Here is a 20,389-nt window from a genome sequence, read left to right on the forward strand (position 1 = left end):
ATATTTGTGTCTGACTGCTAAAATTATCATTGCCAGATCCTGGAGTAGTCATCCCTTTTGATCAGCTCAAACACAAACTCTACTGGATCATAATTAATTTATCTGTTATATAATGGCACTTTTCCACTGCAAGTACCGGCTCGGCTCTACTCTGCCCGGTTTGCTTTTCCACTGCTGGTACCGCATGGTACGGTGTTGGAACGGTTCGGTACGGTACGGTATGGTTTGCTTTTCCACTAAAGTAGTAATAAAGTTAAGTGGGTGGGATAACAATGGGGTGGGTGGGATTCTCTGACCAATCAGTGGCTAGTAGTGACTGCATGCAAAGGATTATGGGATATGGTACCGGGTATGGTACCTCTTGGAACCACAATCGAGGTGGTACTGTTTTTGAGAGCTGTACCGTTCGGTTCCATGCAGTGGAAAAGCGTTGCCGTACCGTATCGTTCCTACACCATACCATGCAGTACCAGCAGTGGAAAAGCACAAAAGCGAGGCGAACCGTTCGGTTCCATGCAGTGGAAAAGCGCCATAAGTTTATCTGAGATCTTAAATGACAAAATTAGGATGTATGAGAAGGTATGGGACCCGTTGATCAAATATCTATGTGGCTGCTGATTCCAGGACACTACCCGCTTTGCTTGTTTCTTGGTCTGTAAAGTGGGCAGAGTCCCCCAAACCTTTTCTCCCCCAATTCTTTGCCCCCCACCTTTTCTGGGCCTTCTGGCCTCTCTTCGCTATTGCTAACTACACTCACTCCTTTTGGCAACTCAGGGAACAGGCTTGTTCTAGGGGTTAAATGCAGTGGTGGGATTCAGCCGGTTCGCACCGGTTCTATAGAACCGGTTACTAACGTTCTGCGAGTTCGCAGAACCGGCTGAATCCCTCTGCACGTCCGAGCGCAGTACAATTGAATGTCCCGCGCTCGGACCGCGCAGCCGCAGACGTGGCGGGCAAGGAGCAGAGCAGTGCGCCGCGACCCGCCCATTCTGTGACAATAGCGAATGAGAATTCGCTATTGTCACACGGAACCTCCTCCTGGCCAATCAGGGAGCGGGTCTTCCCGCTTCCTGATTGGCCGAAAGGCAAACACCGTGCCATTGGACAAGGAGGAGGCGCCGCGGGAGGACTGAAGACTCGGAGATGCGGGGAGTCGGGGACTGAAGAGAAGCTGCGAGAGAGGTAAGTGCGGGGGGGGTCGCTGGCCCTCTGCAATCATTGGGGGCAATGTGTGGCTGGCACTCTGCAATCATTGGGGGCAATGTGGGGCTGGCACTCTGCAATCATTGGGGGCAATGTGGGGCTGGCACTCTGCAATCATTGGGGGCAATGTGTGGCTGGCACTCTGCAATCATTGGGGGCAATGTGTGGCTGGCACTCTGCAATTGGGGGCAATGTGTGGCTGGCACTCTGAAATCATTGGGGGCAATGTGTGGCTTGCACTCTGCAATCATTAGGGGCAATGTGTGGCTGGCACTCTGCAATCATTGGGGACAATGTGTGGCTGGCACTCTGCAATTGGGGGCAATGTGTGGCTGGCACTCTGCAATCATTAGGGGCAATGTGTGGCTGGCACTCTGCAATCATTGGGGGCAATGTGTGGCTGGCACTCTGCAATCATTGGGGGCAATGTGTGGCTGGCACTCTGCAATCATTGGGGGCAATGTGTGGCTGGCACTCTGCAATCATTGGGGGCAATGTGTGGCTGGCACTCTGCAATCATTGGGGGCAATGTGTGGCTGGCACTCTGCAATCATTGGGGGCAATGTGTGGCTGGCACTCTGCAATCATTGGGGGCAATGTGTGGCTGGCACTCTGCAATCATTGGGGGCAATGTGTGGCTGGCACTCTGCAATCATTTGGGGCAATGCTGTGGCTGGCACTCTGCAATCATTGGGGGGAATGTGTGGCTGGCACTCTGCAATCATTGGGGGGAATGTGTGGCTGGCACTCTGCAATTGGGGGCAATGCTGTGGCTGGCACTCTGCAATCATTGGGGGCAATGCTGTGGCTGGCACTCTGCAATCATTGGGGGCAATGCTGTGGCTGGCACTCTGCAATCATTGGGGGCAATGCTGTGGCTGGCACTCTGCAGTCATTGGGGGCAATGCTGTGGCTGGCACTCTGCAATCATTGGGGGCAATGTGTGGCTGGCACTCTGCAATCATTGGGGGCAATGTGTGGCTGGCACTCTGCAATCATTGGGGGCAATGTGTGGCTGGCACTCTGCAATCATTGGGGGCAATGTGTGGCTGGCACTCTGCAATCATTGGGGGCAATGTGTGGCTGGCACTCTGCAATCATTGGGGGCAATGCTGTGGCTGGCACTCTGCAATCATTGGGGGCAATGCTGTGGCTGGCACTCTGCAATCATTGGGGGCAATGCTGTGGCTGGCACTCTGCAATCATTGGGGGCAATGCTGTGGCTGGCACTCTGCAATCATTGGGGGCAATGCTGTGGCTGGCACTCTGCAATCATTGGGGGCAATGCTGTGGCTGGCACTCTGCAATCATTGGGGGCAATGCTGTGGCTGGCACTCTGCAATCATTAGGGGCAATGCTGTGGCTGGCACTCTGCAATCATTGGGGGCAATGCTGTGTTCTGGCATTCTGCAATCATTGAGGGAAATGTGTTCTGGCACTCTGCAATCATTGGGGACAATGCTGTGGCTGGCACTCTGCAGTCATTGGGGGCAATGCTGTGGCTGGCACTCTGCAGTCATTGGGGGCAATGCTGTGGCTGGCACTCTGCAGTCATTGGGGGCAATGCTGTGGCTGGCACTCTGCAATCATTGGGGGCAATGCTGTGGCTGGCACTCTGCAGTCATTGGGGCAATGCTGTGGCTGGCACTCTGCAATCATTAGGGGCAATGCTGTGGCTGGCACTCTGCAATCATTGGGGGCAATGCTGTGTTCTGGCACTCTGCAATCATTGGGGGCAATGCTGTGGCTGGCACTCTGCAGTCATTGTGGGCAATGCTGTGGCTGGCACTCTGCAATCATAAGGGGCAATGCTGTGGCTGGCACTCTGCAATCATTGGGGGCAATGCTGTGTTCTGGCACTCTGCAATCATTGGGGGCAATGCTGTGGCTGGCATTCTGCAATCATTAGGGGCAATGCTGTGGCTGGCACTCTGCAATCATTGGGGGCAATGCTCTGTTCTGGCACTCTGCAATCATTGGGGGCAATCTTGTGGCTGGCACTCTGCAGTCATTGGGGGCAATGCTGTGGATGGCACTCAGCAATCATTGAGGACAATGCTGTGGCTGGCACTCTGCAATCATTAGGGGCAATGCTGTGGCTGGCACTCTGCAATCATTGGGGGCAATGCTGTGTTCTGGCATTCTGCAATCATTGAGGGCAATGTTGTGTTCTGGCACTCTGCAATCATTGGGGGCAATGCTGTGGCTGGCACTCTGCAGTCATTGGGGGCAATGCTGTGGCTGGCACTCTGCAATCATTAGGGACAATGCTGTGGCTGGCACTCTGCAATCATTGGGGGCAATGCTGTGGCTGGCACTCTGCAGTCATTGGGGGCAATGCTGTGGCTGGCACTCTGCAGTCATTGGGGGCAATGCTGTGGCTGGCACTCTGCAATCATTAGGGGCAATGCTGTGGCTGGCACTCTGCAATCATTGGGGGCAATGCTGTGTTCTGGCACTCTGCAGTCATTGTGGGCAATGCTGTGGCTGGCACTCTGCAGTCATTGTGGGCAATGCTGTGGCTGGCACTCTGCAATCATAAGGGGCAATGCTGTGGCTGGCACTCTGCAGTCATTGGGGGCAATGCTGTGGCTGGCACTCTGCAGTCATTGGGGGCAATGCTGTGGCTGGCACTCTGCAGTCATTGGGGGCAATGCTGTGTTCTGGCACTCTGCAATCACTAGGGGCAATGCTGTGGCTGGCACTCTGCAATCATTGGGGGCAATGCTGTGTTCTGGCACTCTGCAATCATTGGGGGCAATGCTGTGGCTGGCATTCTGCAATCATTAGGGGCAATGCTGTGGCTGGCACTCTGCAATCATTGGGGGCAATGCTCTGTTCTGGCACTCTGCAATCATTGGGGGCAATGTTGTGGCTGGCACTCTGCAATCATTGGGGGCAATGCTGTGGCTGGCACTCAGCGATCATTGAGGACAATGCTGTGGCTGGCACTCTGCAATCATTGGGGGCAATGTGCATTGAAAGGGGGCACGCTGGTCACTGTGCATTGAAAGGGGGCACGCTGGTTTCTGTGCATTTAAAGGGGGCACGCTGGTCATTCTGCTGGGAAAGTCGGAACTGGTTACTAAAATTTTTGAATCCCACCACTGGTTAAATGGCAAAAAAACACTGTGCTAGAGTAAAAAGAGCTGCTGGCACTAAGAGCAAAGATACACACTCCAAAAAGATATACAGACAGAAAGTGCAGCGCTATATTAACAACCGAGCATTCATATGAAAACTGGTGCTTAAAAAGTCCAGAGGTGAATAAAAAGCCGGATCCATAGAAGAAGTCTCAGCAGGGAAGGAATCACCGGTGGAGACAGATATGTATAATGATAAAGTAAAGGGTAACTGGAAAATATTTACTTCACACCCAAAGTGAGCACATAAATCTGTTTACCAGATTAAAAGATCACCGGATTATAGGTGGTCTAATGGAGCACGACCAGATAATATCTCTCACAGATCATAATGGATGACCACCAAAAGAAATCAACTGCAGGTAGTTAACCAGTCTTGAACACAAGTCTTGTGAGATAACAGGAACACTTTCCTACATCTTTTGAGTGGCTCCCATCCATTATGATCTGTGAGATTTTATCTTCTTATGCTCCATTAGACCACCTATAATCTGGTGGTCTTGTAATCTGGTAAGCAGATTTATGTGCTCACTTTGGGTGTGAAGTAATATTTTCCAGTCACCCTTTACTTTAAATTCTACATATCTGTCTCCACCGGTGATTCCTTCCCTGCTGAGACTACTTCTATGGATCCGGCATTCTATTCACCTCTTTGGACTTTTTAAGCACCGGTTTTCATACGACTGCTCAGTTCTAGGGGTTCAAATAATGCATCCACGCCCCCCCCCATCATAAAGGGGGCCGGCAGCCATTGCGCTTGTGACAAGTGTACTCCAGGTGTGAACCAGTGAGCACATCTCTTAATACAATAGCATTAGGTATAAACAACATGCTTTTGTGTAGCATATGAAGGGTTGTTTGCATTCAGTCTGGGAGCAGACCGTGATGTGCTGCATCAAAATATGGAAATGTACCTTAGCCTCCGTTCACATTAGGTTGCTCCGACTTAGGGGGTGACCTGTGAAGTCGCGTGCAGCGCGACTTGCACGGACTTCACATAATGGAAGTCAATGCAAGTCACTCCAGGTCACCCCGAAGTAGTACAGGACCCTTTTTCTAAGTCGGAGCGACTTGTGTCGCTCCTATTAGAATGGCTCCTGTACTACACAATGGTAGCGTGAGGGGAGTCGCGGTCCAAGTCGTACTAGTGTGAATGCGGTCTAAGGGTATTGAGAATATGATTCCTTATATAGACCATCCTCCGCACTGCCATCAACATCATCCCTTCCATGCTGCGCTTCACGAGCGGTTCAAGCCTCACTTTTCAGATCACTCTACTGCAGGGTAGTCTTCCTGGTCACGATTGCAGACTGACAGAGGTGACAACCGGTGGGGAGGAGGACAGTCTCTGTGGACAGCTCTACCCCGGATGCCTGCATACTTAGATGTGCCTGTTTTAATCCTCAACCATGGAGTTGCTAAATGTTGTACCTATATTAAATGTAACCATATTGCTACACTTAGAGGTGCCTCTCTTCTCTTTTATGCTCTGTAGCTCCTGCTGGATTTTGCTTCTAATCCCCTCGTGGAGGCTGCCATTTGTGGATGGACAATAAATGGTTGTGGAACGAATCATCATCTGAGTTTCCATTATTTCTTATGGAGAAATTCACTTTGATTTATGAGTGCTTTGGATTACAAGCATGTTTCTGGAACGAATTGTGCTCACAATCCAAGGTTTTACTGTAAACAACTCGCTGTCAAGTGAGGCAAATGCCTAACATGTTAGGGAAAGAATACAAGTAAATAATACAACAATAGTAAACCTTGAAAGATGAACTATTCTAGCAATTCAATCCTCACCTCTCTAGTCATGGGGAGGACAGGTCTCCCAAAAGCCAACTTTATGAGTTAAAATTGAAATCCAAACAGAAAGATAAATATACAGTTGAAATAAAACCTGGTTATCAAGTGAAGCAAAGACCCAACACAAAAGAGACAGATTTGCTAAGAGGAGACACTGGTTCTCTCCTACACTGATGATCCTTTACTGGCTGAACCAGTAAGGTGTCACTCTGTCACTGCTCCTAAGTGATGAGTGAAATTCTACAGCATATTGGGGAGCAAGGGCATGACATGGAAGAAACAGGTGACTGCTTTCTTCAACGATCCTTTTGTTGGACAAAGGCCCCAAGTCTTGAAGAGAGCTGTGCAGAACAACAAATATTTTAGCCAACATTTAAAGTGGATTAGTAGTACCCTGTAATACATGCCCTGCAGTTTGTATCCCTCATAATGCTGGCAATGGCAAGTGCTCATTGGTCAGCGTAGCCACGTGACCACACTGACTAATGAGAAGCGCATTTGAGGCTTCTTATTCACAAAAGGTGTACCCAAAGGAGGAAGCACCTCTGATTGGTCAGCACAGTAACATGACCATGCTGACAAATGAGTATTTGCCATTTCGAGCATTATGAAGGATACTCACTCCAGAACAGTGAATTGCAGTGCATAGACCACTATATTGGCAGCACAAAGCATCATGTCCGCTATGTGCAGTGGGATCCAGGGGGTACCCAGGATATTTGTTCACGATTTATTAACTACTTAAGGGCTGGAATATTTTACCCCCTTATTGACCAGGCCATTTTTTGCGATACGGCACTGCGTTATTTCAACTGACAGTTGCGTGGTTGTGCGACCTTGCAAAAAATAAAATAGATGTCCTTTTTTTTTCCCACAAATAGAGCTTTCTTCTGGTGGTATTTGATCCCCTCTGCCATTTTTATTTTTTGCGCTATAAAGAAAAAAATGAGCGACAATTCTGAAAAACAAAAAAACAATATTTTTTAATTTCTGCTATAAAACATTCCCGATAAAAAAAAAAAATATTCTGCTACATATTTTTGGTAAAAAAAATCTAAATAAGTGTATATTGATTGGTTTTCGCAAAAGTTATTGTGTCTACAAACTAGGGGAAAGATTTATGTCATTTTTATTTTTTTTACTAGTAATGGCAGCGATCAGCAAATTTTAACTGCTAAAAATCGCTGATCGCCGCCATTACTAGTAAAAAAAAAAAAATAAATAAAAATTACATAAATCTTTCTTTGTTTCTAACTGACCACGCTAATTGTGGATCCTAGCATGGTCAGTTTGCGTCCTTTCTACCTACTTTGAAACTACAGGACACTGTGAAGACAAATGGCATGCCTGAAGTCCTTAAAGTGGTTTTAAAGGCACAAGGTTTTTTATCTTAATGCATCCTATGCATTAAGGTAAAAAACCTTCTGGGTGCAGCTCCCCTCCCCAGTCCCCCTCTTATACTTACCTGAACCCCATCTGGATTCAGCAATGCACATAAAAGCAGTGACCCTCCCAGGTCTCTATCTCCTCATTGGCTCACATAACAGCACAAGCCATTGGCTCCTGCTGCTATCAATTACAGCAAGTGAGCCAATGAGGAGAACATTAGGGCTTAGGGGGGAAGGCGAGCTGCGCTCTCTGTAAATATATTATTTCCATTCACAGGAGAGTGGTTTAGGAGAGAGCCTGCTCTAGTGCCTCCATAGCAAGAGGCTTGCTATTGGGGGCATTCGGCAGGGGGAGGAGCCAGGACTGCCAGGGAGGAACCCAAAAAGAAGAAAATCAGGGCTGCTCTGTGCAAAACCATTGCACAGAGCAGGTAAGTATAACATGTTTGTTATTTATTTTTTAAAATACAATGTTTAGAATCACTAAGTCCGAATACTGTTGCCACTCCCCCAGCCAAACTGCTGTAGGCAGGCAGTGATAAGTGATCTCAATCATCTCTGTATCCCTGCCTTCAGCCTGAGGATACTTCATAGGTTTCATTGGAAAAAAAGGAAAGGTACACTGCTTCAAGTGAGTATGATTTCCTAATGGACTCAGCGTCTGGGTGCTAGCCTCAGCTCGCTTCCGTAACACTGGATACCAAAGGTGTGCACAACACGGCCAGTCCAAGAATGTTTATTATGTAAACTGTAACTAACTGTACTACTACCAGGACACAGTAAAGTTAGGTCAGGTTGATGCGTTTCACACAAACATTGTGCTTATTCAATGTTTGTGTGAAACACGTCAACCTTTCCTAACTTGACTGTGTCCTGGTGGTAGAACTTTTGTACATATTACATAATAAATGTTCTTGGACTGGCCGTGGTGTGCAGCCGAATTTCTTTGGTATCTAGGTTTCATTAGAGCAAGAGAGATCCTGGGACCTGCAACATCGGTGGAAGCTGCCAAGTGTTATTTGAGCACCTCCGTCAGCACCCCTAAGTGCTGGGATGAGAAGAGGGAACTGAATGGTCATGTGACTACCAAAATAAAAAGGCATGAATAAAAATGTAAAAAAACAGTATTGAAAATTGTTTTAGTTTGTTGTGACTTTACAAATACTTTAAACTTGACAGAGATTGAAACCCTACCCCACTATCAAAAGAAAAAAAAAAAAGGATCTTGCTAGAGTTGGGCCTCTAAAGAAAAAGTTCACGATGAGCATAATAATTAGGATTAAGTTCATTGTGGAAAACAAATAGTCGAAGACTTGACTAGGATAGTTCAGATCCCACCTGTTTAACAATATTACCTGGATCAGGACCTAAAACCACCCCCTTTACCTTTAAATGACAACACTAACTCAGCATTGGGATTAAATGCCCAGTTCGGCCTTTTAATAAACAAAACCATAAATAACGGAAAACATAAAACAGTCAAACCAATCCAGATCAAAGAATGGTTGTAGTTCCTTGACAATACCATCTCCCACAATTTCGGAGTCTGTGGTACCATTAAGTTAGGTTCTGTCTCCAGCTGCCAAAACACCACCTCGAGGACTATCCTGACAACAGACCCCTACCACCTTGCACAGTCCATACCTGTTATGGATCCCACCATTTTATCTTTCGACACCATGTTTTGGACCCTCATCAAGGACCCGAACTGCCACAAGTGTAAAACCGTATACTCGCGCCCTCCGCCACACCCGGAAAGCCCCCTGGATACCATCCTGTAATCCCAAAGGCCACAGGTCAATACCCACCGCATTGAGATGCGCTCCATCCTCTCTCCGGTACAACCATGTGTCTGTCTCCAGCTCCACGTGCCTAACCACAAATCCACTATTCCGAGCAATGAATCTGCCTACGTCCTTATTCACCTTTATCCGGGCATTATTTAACTCTGGCCCCTCTCTATGCAGTGCGGGCCACCATATCTGACCATACTTTGATCATACTTTGATCATGTCAGGGAAGGAAGACCTAAGTTTCAGGAAGTCCAGTTTCACATCTCTTATCCGTTCCCTCATAAAATGTAGACCTAAGCCGTTCCCACCAGCATGCAAGACCAAAACATCCGGTGGTCTGTCCAGCTTCGCAAATCGGAAAACCTCAGGTAAGATTCTCTGCCAGAGTATCCCTGGCACCCCAATCCATCCAACATTGCCCGCCTCTCTTGAAACTCCCAACTGCCGTCCATTGAGCCTAACCTCCGCCCCCTTTGCCCCCCAGAACACATAAGAGTGTCCCAGAATCCAGATGAGACACTGGGGAAAATCTGTAAAGATATAAAGATGACCATGCACCAACTGTACCGAAGCTCTGGCAACAAACATAAATAATACAAAGAACGACAGGAAAAACAAACAGGAGGAAACACACCATCCATCACTGATAAGACTACAGCAGATGAGACCGCCCATATATTTTATATCTATTGGACTCCCACTTGCCTATTTGTTTCACCATTCCTTATTAAAACCCCCACTGTGATGCCTCGGTGGCTGCCCCAATGTGGACAGAATGCGAGGAACAATCTCCAGCAATCAACCCCACCTCTGATAGACACTTACGGAAAACCGCAAGGAATTGAAACTTGAACTCTGATAGACACTTACGGAAAACCGCAAGGAATTGAAACTTGAACAGAAATGAACCATCCGAGTGGATAAACAAGGCACCCTCCTCTCTGGGCTGCACATTCAGAAATTGCTCCATTGCTCAGTCTGGACAAAGCGGAGTGCTATTGCCACTAAACAAGTGCACCAGCACTCCCTAGCTTCTCTCGTCAGTCTTGGACCGCCTAATCCAGAGCTTTACCGAAAAAGCAAAACACATAGCATCCCCTATCTACGTTACCCCCCAAACTCTCCTGGATGGGCTAACCAGCTCGCTAATCTAAGAAACACCAAAAGGCCACCAAAAAAGCAGCGGAAAAGTCACCTCATAAGGTGATAGGCAAACGGTCCAGCACTGAACTCAATACTGAAAAGGAAACTGGTTGCCTAGAATCACAACTACGACTTCCCTCCGGTAACCCTTAAGCACCTGACGCAACACAAAAGATGGCCTGCAGGGTCCCCATCTCCAGCTCTCTGTCGTCAGAGCGCTGACTTTCCTCTCATAGCAGAAGTCTGCCTGTCCGCGGAGCTGCTGTCCCCTGCCAGCCGACGGACTCCTCATCCTGGACACTGCATGTGCTACTCCTATGCTGGGGTACCCTGAGGGCTTAAGAACCGGCCGCAGCAGCTCTGTCTCCCTCTGATGATGTAGTCATCAGCCGGTGCCGCCGCCCTCTCCTCCATTTTATTCACTTCTCTGGCAGCCCGCACAGGTCCCGACCTGGTCCTGTAGGTGTTCCTCCTCGACCGCCGGCTCCCCCAGCAGAGGAGCCCGATATCCCATGCTGCTGTTCTCCTGCAGAATGAGAGCCACTGGCGTCACCCAGGGACAGGCCAGCGCCCGCTGTGCACACTCTCCCCCCGCTGAGCTGACATGCCGACCGCCTCATCGCCAGCTGTGCCAGGCACCCGCACCTGGGACCGGACTAGAGATGAGGGGACCGTGGCTGCAACATGGTGAACTTCTCTCTCCTTTGGGCTCTGCCTTGGATGGGGATTCCTCCCAGGACCACCACCCGCAGTAGTAGGCAATTGCCTAGCAGGTGGGTCTGGAGAGTCCTCTGGGATAAGGCGCACCAGAAGTCAAGACTTCTGAGCCTGTGTGGTGGCAGGCCTCGGCTGAGGGGGGTCCTGCCTGAACCCCTGGCAGTGAAGCTGCTACCTGGCTCAGTACCCAATCAGGGCCAGCAGCAGCTCTGAGCTGATTTAATAGACACTCCAACTCACTCATTGTTCTCTCTCAACATGGCCCAAAATCCAGGAGCTGGCCAGGCAGACGTTTCTCCTATGATCTCCTGTCTGCAAGTGAAGGCCATTCACTCCTCCCCTCTAACTACTCTCTCTCCTGCTCCTTCCTATCACCTCATCTGCTCTGCCAATAAGGTAAAAGTCCTGACTTCTCATATCCCAACAACTAATTTAACCCCTTACTACCTGGTTTTCCTTCCACCCTGTCATGTATGCCCTCTGCTTTTTTCCTTCAAGCTCCGGGCATGTCACAGCATTTTATCCAACTCCCAAAGATCAAGCACCGCTTTTGCCCTTTAATAAACTGAGTTTATCTCTGCATATATCCGATGTTATTAAAAGATTTTGCCTAATCTGCTGGAAATAGATGTCAATGGAAGGCATCCGGACTAGCCAACAAAGAATGTCTTCGGGGCAGCGTTTCAACCTAATATTGTGCATTTAAATACTTTCCCTACTGGCTTTTATGAAACCTTGACATCAATCTGATCTGCTCAGCGCACAGTTTAGGTTTATTGAAAAAAAACAAAATAATAATCATCACGGAGATGGGGATTTACAGTACCACTTTCTTGCCTTCAGCAAAATTTAAGCATAAAAGAAAAATCAGTGCAGATCTACACCTCAATAGCAAGTAATTAGATGTAATAGAAATCCGCCTTACTGTATGAATGTCATCTCGGCAGTGGCCTCTTGCTGCCTGCGCTCTGAACCATCCTGTTTTACAAGATAGTACTGTTTACTGATCCTGCACATCAAAACAAGTACTACTGAAATATGCAATTATCTCGACGTGGACAAGATAAGTGCTTCTTTTAATTAGAGACTGCGGTCTCAGAGCTATGTTTTTCCTCCTGATTAATTTCCACTTTCTAATTTTTTTGAAATATTATCTCTATTTTTACTAGATATTCACCAGCCGTGGGCTTATGCAGCAAAGCAAAGAGCAACGTGCGAGTGTGTGGACCCACATCAACCAATCAGAAATTATCGTTCACTGATCTGAGCTCAGTAAACGAACGTTTGTTTTGGAATCCAATGCTCACAATATAAACAGCGCTATTGCTTCTGGTTTTTGATTGAGTGTTTTTGGCAAATGTGCATCCCAGGTAGGGCATTACATGTTGGGTCTCTTCCCCCAAAACATGGCAGTTCCTCAAAAAGTGGCTTCAAACTAAAGAACACACGTAGGAAAAGTATATTGGCTGTTCCTCCCTCCAAGCGACTGGGTCACCCTGGGTGTTCAGGTTCTAATACTTGGTCCACATTAAGTGGATTAGGCTCCCTGTGTAGGCTCCCTAGTTTTTGTGAAAAAAGGTTTATTTTAGACCATCTCTGGCAATCAACCTGTGTACTGGCTTTTCCCTGCATCCAATTAGCATGTCAGGAGATTGTGACTGGCTCTCAATGGAGCCAGTTTTACACATCTCTGTGGCTGCTGTGGAGCAGATTGCACAGGAGTCCTGTGTGACTTTGGCTCCTTTCAGGTCCAAATTAAGGCAAAAACTTTGGGCCTGATTTATCCCCGAAACGGAGAACAGGGACGCTCTGGACCCCTGCTGTGAGCCACATCCACATCAGGTGTGAACCCAGCCCAACATTTGTAAAAAAAAAAAATTATATATATATATATATATATATATATATATATATATATATATATATATATATATATATATATATATATACAGTGGGTACGGAAAGTATTCAGACCCCCTTAAATTTTTCACTCTTTGTTATATTGCAGCCATTTGCTAAAATCATTTAAGTTCATTCTTCTTCCTCATGAATGTACACATAGCACCCCATACTGACAGAAAAACACAGAATTGTTGACATTGTTGCAGGTTTATTAAAAAAGAAAAACTGAAATATCACATGGTCCTAAGTATTCAGACCCTTTGCTCAGTATTTAGTAGAAGCCCCCTTTTGATCTAATACAGCCAGGAGTCTTTTTGGGAAAGATGCAACAAGTCTTTCACACCTGGATTTGGGGATCCTCTGCCATTCCTCCTTGCAGATCCTCTCCAGTTCTGTCAGGTTGGATGGTAAACGTTGGTGGACAGGCATTTTTAGGTCTCTCCAGAGATGCTCAATTGGGTTTAAGTCAGGGCTCTGGCTGGGCCATTCAAGAACAGTCACGGAGTTGTTGTGAAGCCACTCCTTCGTTATTTTAGCTGTGTGCTTAGGGTCATTGTCTTGTTGGAAGGTAAACCTTCGGCCCAGTCTGAGGTCCAGAGCACTCTGGAGAAGGTTTTTGTCCAGGATATCCCTGTACTTGGCCGCATTCATCTTTCCCTCGATTGCAACCAGTCGTCCTGTCCCTGCAGCTGAAAAACACCCCCACAGCATGATGCTGCCACCACCATGCTTCACTGTTGGGACTGTATTGGACAGGTGATGAGCAGTGCCTGGTTTTCTCCACACATACCGCTTAGAATTAAGGCCAAAAAGTTCTATTTTGGTCTCATCAGACCAGAGAATCTTATTTCTCACCATCTTGGAGTCCTTCAGGTGTTTTTTAGCAAACTCCATGCGGGCTTTCATGTGTCTTACACTGAGGAGAGGCTTCCGTCGGGCCACTCTGCCATAAAGCCCTGACTTGTGGAGGGCTGCAGTGATGGTTGACTTTCTACAACTTTCTCCCATCTCCTGACTGCATCTCTGGAGCTCAGCCACAGTGATCTTTGGGTTCTTCTTTACCTCTCTCACCAAGGCTCTTCTCCCCCGATAGCTCAGTTTGGCCGGACGGCCAGCTCTAGGAAGGGTTCTGGTCATCCGAAACGTCTTCCATTTGAGGATTATGGAGGCCACTGTGCTCTTAGGAACCTTAAGTGCAGCAGAAATCTTTTTGTAACCTTGGCCAGATCTGTTCCTTGCCACAATTCTGTCTCTGAGCTCTTCAGGCAGTTCCTTTGACCTCATGATTCTCATTTGCTCTGACATGCATTGTGATCTGGAAGGTCTTATATAGACAGGTGTGTGCCTTTCCTAATCAAGTCCAATCAGTATAATCAAACACAGCTGGACTCAAATGAAGGTGTAGAACTATCTCAAGGATGATCAGAAGAAATAGAAAGCACCTGAGTTAAATATATGAGTGTCACAGCAAAGGGTCTGAATACTTAGGACCATGTGATATTTCAGTTTTTCTTTTTTAATAAATCTGCAACAATGTCAACAATTCTGTGTTTTTCTGTCAGTATGGGGTGCTATGTGTACATTCATGAGGAAGAAGAATGAACTTAAATGATTTTAGCAAATGGCTGCAATATAACAAAGAGTGAAAAATTTAAGGGGGTCTGAATACTTTCCGTACCCACTGTATATATGTGTAGAATGATATTAATATATGAGGGTTCGTAAAGTTTCCGCACTTGTTTTAACTAAGTTACAAATATAAAATTGCAGAAACTCTAACTGCTTCCATACCGGGCCAATCCTGGCATTCCTCTTCTACGTGTAAAAATCATAATCATAAAAATCATAATTTTTTTGCTAGGAAATTACTCAGAACCCCTAAACATTATATATATATTTTAGCAGAGACCCTAGGGAATAAAATGGCAGTAGTTGCAATTTTTTATGTCACACAGTATTTGCGCAGCAATTTTCTAAACACATTTTTTTTTTTAAACATTTATGAATTAAAAACAAAAAACTAAAGTTAGCCCAATTTTGCAGAATGTGAAAGATGATACTCTGAAATTGCGCTCTTGGAATGGTGCCAAGCTTCGGTACTTAAAATATCCTTAGGCTACGCTTTAAACATTTTTACAGATTACCAGTTTGAAGTTACAGAGGAGGTCTTGCACTTGCACTATTGCTCTCACTCTAACGCTCACAGCCATACCTCATGTGTGGTTTGAATGCCGTTTACATATGGGGCATGACCTACGTATGAGCTTGCTTCTGCGTGCGAGCACGAGGGGACAGGGGCGCTTTAAATTTGTATTTTTTTTATTTTTACACTTTACCTTATATTTTTTATTTTTATCATTTTTATTCCTAATTCAAGGAATGTAAACATACCTTGTAATAGGAATAGGACATGACAATTCCTCTTTACGGAGAGATCTGGGGTCTATAAGCCCCCAGATCTCTCCTCTAGGCTGGAAAGCCTGAGATAAAAAATAATTAAAAATATCTCAGCTTCACAGCAAAAAAACAGCAGTGTTTACATCTGCCGGCACTGGAGGTGACGTCATGACTTCCGACCTCTGAGAGGTCATAGAGATGGCCGTGGACTATCTGGTCCAAGGCCAGCTGTATAGTAAACTTTCGTGGCCAGCCGATTCATTCTCTAGCTCAGCGATCGAACAGGTGAGCGTCACCTCCCGCCATATGTAAAAGCAATAAAGTGACTAAACAGTCGCTATGAGGGCTTTTACTTTGCAGTGAATTGCCTGCCCAGAAAAAAAAAAAAATCTGAATGATGCCTGCAGCTGCTGGCATCATTCAGATATCTCCACTGAAAGCCCAGGATGTCATACGTTCTACAGTATGGAAATGGTTAACCACTTTACCACCGGAGGATTTTGCTGTCTTACGTCCAGGCCACTTTATGCGATTCGGCACTGTGCAACTTTAACTGACAATTGCGCAGTCGTACGACGCCGTACCCAAACAAAATTTATGTCCTTTTTTTCCCCCACTTCTTTTGGTGGTACTTCATCACCTGTACGATTTTTACTTTTTGCGCTATAAACAAAAAAAGAGCGTAAATTTTGAAAAAACAATATTTTTCACATTTTTTTTTTATATGAAATTCCCCCCCCAAAAAAATGTAAAAATCAATTTTTTTTTTACATTTTTGGCCAATTTGTTTTCTGCTACCTAGGTTTGGTAAAAAAAAATCACAATAAGCGTATTTTGATTGGTTTGCACAAAAGTTATTGCGTTTACTAACTAGGGGAAAGATTTCTGTCATTGTTGTTTTTTTTTTTTTTTTTAACGAGTAATGGCGGCAATCTGCGATTTTTTTTGCGGGACTGCGACATTGCGGCGGACAGATCGAACCCTTGACTGACATTTTTGACACTTTTGGGGGTACCAGTGACATTACTGCAGTAATCAGTGCTATTAATATGCACTGTTACTGTAAAAATGACACTGGCAGGGAAGGGGTTAATTTTATTGGAGAGGGAGGGGTTAATGTATGCCTGGTGCTTACTGACGTGTGTGGGGGGAGGTGACTGAGTGACACAGGGGGGAGGTGACTGAGTGACACAGGGACAGATCGCATGTTCAGCTATGCTGAACCCAGCAATCTGTCACTGTTTGTCACTTAGGAGATCCGCCCGCTTTGTTTACACAAGCGGGCGGATCTCCATACTCGATTCCCTGACGATCGGGGAAGAGCGGCGGTGATTACCGCTGCTCCTCCCCTGGCCCGACTCCCGCTGCGACTGAAAACAGCGGGAGCGAGCCTCCGCCCAGAAGGGGAGGAGTCCAGTGACTGGTCGGCAAGTGGTTAAAGACCCTGCATATTTTAATGTAAAAAACAATATATATACATAGCTCCAAAAGTTAGCCACGGCACTCTATTCTTGAAATAAGTGCCCAGGTACTCACAAAGAAATCCATATAAATCCAAATCTGGTTTAGAGGCACTCACAGGTCTTGCAGAGGAAGATCAAACAGCAATGTTTTTATTGTCAATGTAGCTCATATATACACATATATATATATATAAAATGCAGCTCTTGCTGCAATACTCACCTTCTGTTCAATGCTGCCCCTCGAGGACTAATTTGCTTTGGACTGCTCATCTGCTCTGGTCCCCTTCTGAAAGCCCAGCATCATTCAACACACTTCCAGGGTGTCATGGACCCACACTGTGGGAATTGAGGGAAGTTGGCAGCCTTGGTACATTTTTTATATGGCCACACCTGAGCACATTTGACACTTTAGAATTGCAGGGAATTGTGATGAGAATTTTAAACCTTAGGCAGAAGTAGTGCAGCTGAATGGGAGAATTATTCCAACTCTGCTACTTTGGCCTTAAGTTTGAAATTCCCTGTAATTCTCTCTTTATTGATTAGACCCTATAATCTGATAAGTAGGTGTTGATTAATTATGCAGAGTGGGCGGAGCTTCAGGAAAGTGGGTGTGGTAAGTAATTGACAGCGGTGCTGCAAAGTGTCCCAGGAAATTTGTTTCAAATGTTGGAAACTATGATATTACCCAATATTAACTATATAATAACATGAAATATTAATATTTGCCAAATACATTTATTGTAATGTTTATGCAACTTTAATTTATGATATGACTATGCTACTTTCTATTACTTCACTTTATATACAGATGATCTGATGCTTATTCTAGTGGCGGTTCATTCCATTTAAGTTTGCTGAACTAGAAATGATAAAATGATGAAGTCTGCATACACTGCACAGATAGATGCTTTCTTATGGAATCACTGAATATCTGTAACAGCAAATATACGACGTGTCGACCAGTCAGCCCCATGCCAAATTCCCCTGGGGTCTACCATCACAGCCCAATCTCTACCCCACACAGCCATTTCTAGATGCTGACTCAGGAATAAAGGTATTAGTAATGATCAGGATGCTATTAAAAAAGGGCATTGGGAATTTATTATAAGAAAAATGCTTATTTATTTTTTTCTTTTTATTTGCAACCTATGCCAGTAGCTCTGGTAATAAAATGTTACTGCCAGCAGAAGTTATAAATCAAGACACAGATTATTTGCCATAAATTAGACCTGCATCTCTATACTCTATAGAGTTTACATTGTACCACATCCTTGTCAATTCTTGCTCTTTTGTATTACTACAATGCATCAGAACTGCAGACAACGGCACAATACTGGGTAAAGGAAGATTATGCTTGTAAGAAAAGTGCTATAAAACAAGCGGATTGCTAGGGTAGCACAGTGGTTAAGGAGTTTCCCACTGGACACTGCAGTGGCAGGGACCTTGTGTTTAATTGCTAACAGAGCCAATATTTGCATGTTTTTATGTTCTTCAGTTTGTGTAGATTACCTTTGGGAAGACTGGTTCCTTACTCCCCCCCCCCAAAAAAAAAAAAAACAGTATAGGAGTGTTAATCCATCAAACCATAATTTCATACTTTGCAGCTTTTGCAGTATATGTGTTATAGCCGGTTATCTTGGATAAAATGTTATATGCTGCAATTATTATAAATCATATTTACCAAAATGGCCCCCTTTGTGGACTAGATTTACTGAAACCTAGATGCCCAAGCCAAATTTATCAGCATCAGCTTTGGTTAACTCGACTTTCAATCTGGCTAATTTGCAAAGTTTAAAAAATCTGTATTTATATTTTTTAAGGGTATCAGGTTTTTATTTTGTACATTACATTAAAACATTACTAAACCCACAACAGTAAAATCAGTGTGTATATGCAGTAAAGCATGCTTGTTATACTCACTGTGGAACCTAAGAGGTTAATCCTCTGCATTGTGTAAAAAGGCCGTTTGATCCTGTATGCACAGATCCTCCTCCCCTTCTTACATTGCCCCCAAAACATGCCCGAATAAGACAGAGTTACTGGAGTCAGGCTGCACATGCTCAGTTTGGTGGGAGAGGTTTTTTTCCTCAGGAGAGTGCATGTGATGAGCACAGGGCCAATCAGCATTGTCCAGAGGGTCAGGAGTCCTGCATCCTGATAGGGCAGCCAGTACAGCATCAAAATTCCTCGTACAAGCTTTAATCAGACACTGATAGAAGTCACAAGACTGCTATATACTGCTGATGAGAAAAGGAATTTAGCAGTTTATATTTACTAAAATAATTGCATTTCCATGTTCTGTGTACTGTGGGAGACCAGATATAGTGAATGCAGGGTTCTGTGTGTCTGTGTAAATCCAGGAAGTGAACAGGCAGCAGCTTCAGCTGCCCACAGTTAAAATGGCTGCAGCCAGACTTGGTGGAGGGAGATTTCTGCAGCATATTTGGCAAGTACAGAATCACAGTATATAGAAAATAATATGCAAAGTGGTTGGAGGGAAGCTTTAGACTGGAAAATATGTTTATATTACAAATTATGTGAGCAGACTGGAGTTACTCCTTAATAAAAACCCTGCCCTGTATATTATAATCTGGCAAACATATATTTTGAGGTCAGGACTCTGTGCAGGCCAGTCAAGTTCCTCCACCCAAAACTCTCTCATCCATGTCTTTATGGACCTTGCTTTGTGATCTGGTGCGCAGTCATGTTGGAACAGGAAGTGGCCATCCCCAAACTGTTCCCACATAGTTGGGAGCATGAAATTGTCCAAAATGTATTGGTATGCTGATGCTTTAAGAGTTCCCTTCACTGAAACTAAGAGGCCAAGCCCAACCCCTGAAAAATAGCCCAAGCCCAACCCCTAAAAAACAGCCCCACACCATAATCCCTCCTCCACCAAATGATTTGGACCAGTGCACAAAGCAAGGTCCATAATACTTGGATGAGCAAGTTTGGGGTGGAGAAACTTGACTGGCCTGCACAGAGTCCTGACCCCAACCCGATGGAACACCTTTGGGATGAATTAGAATGGAGACTGCGAGCCAGGTCTTCTTGTCCATTTCAATACCTAACCTCACAAATGCGCTTCAGGAAGAATGGTCAAACATTCCCATAGACACACTCCTAAACCTTGTGGACAGTCACCAGAAGAGTTGAAGCAGTTATAGCTTCAAAGCATTGGCCAACTCAATATTGAGCCCTATGGACTAGGATGCCATTAAAGTTCATGTGCTTGTAAAGGCAGGTGTCCCAATGCTTTCGACGATATAGCCTAGTATGAATATGCAAGAGCACATTTTAACTGGGTATGGCTTCCTTGGGACATTTCTGTAAGGCCCCTTTCACACGCCCGCTCTGTATTTCCGTATATTACCCCATCTGTTTGTGGGTGATATACAGACATAATGCATGTCAATGGGATTGCAGATGTCAGC

At 45.4% G+C, this 20,389-nt stretch overlaps 1 protein-coding gene across 2 annotated transcripts in view; it reads right to left on the bottom strand.

Moving 5' to 3' along the window:
• ZFYVE28 (zinc finger FYVE-type containing 28) overlaps positions 1 to 20,389 on the bottom strand; it is a 393,202-nt gene that overhangs the window by 78,816 nt on the left and 293,997 nt on the right. The window lies entirely within an intron of this gene.

Source organism: Pelophylax lessonae (genome assembly GCF_965119305.1).
Source record: "Pelophylax lessonae genome assembly, chromosome: 1".
NCBI classification, from domain to species: Eukaryota; Metazoa; Chordata; class Amphibia; order Anura; family Ranidae; genus Pelophylax; species Pelophylax lessonae.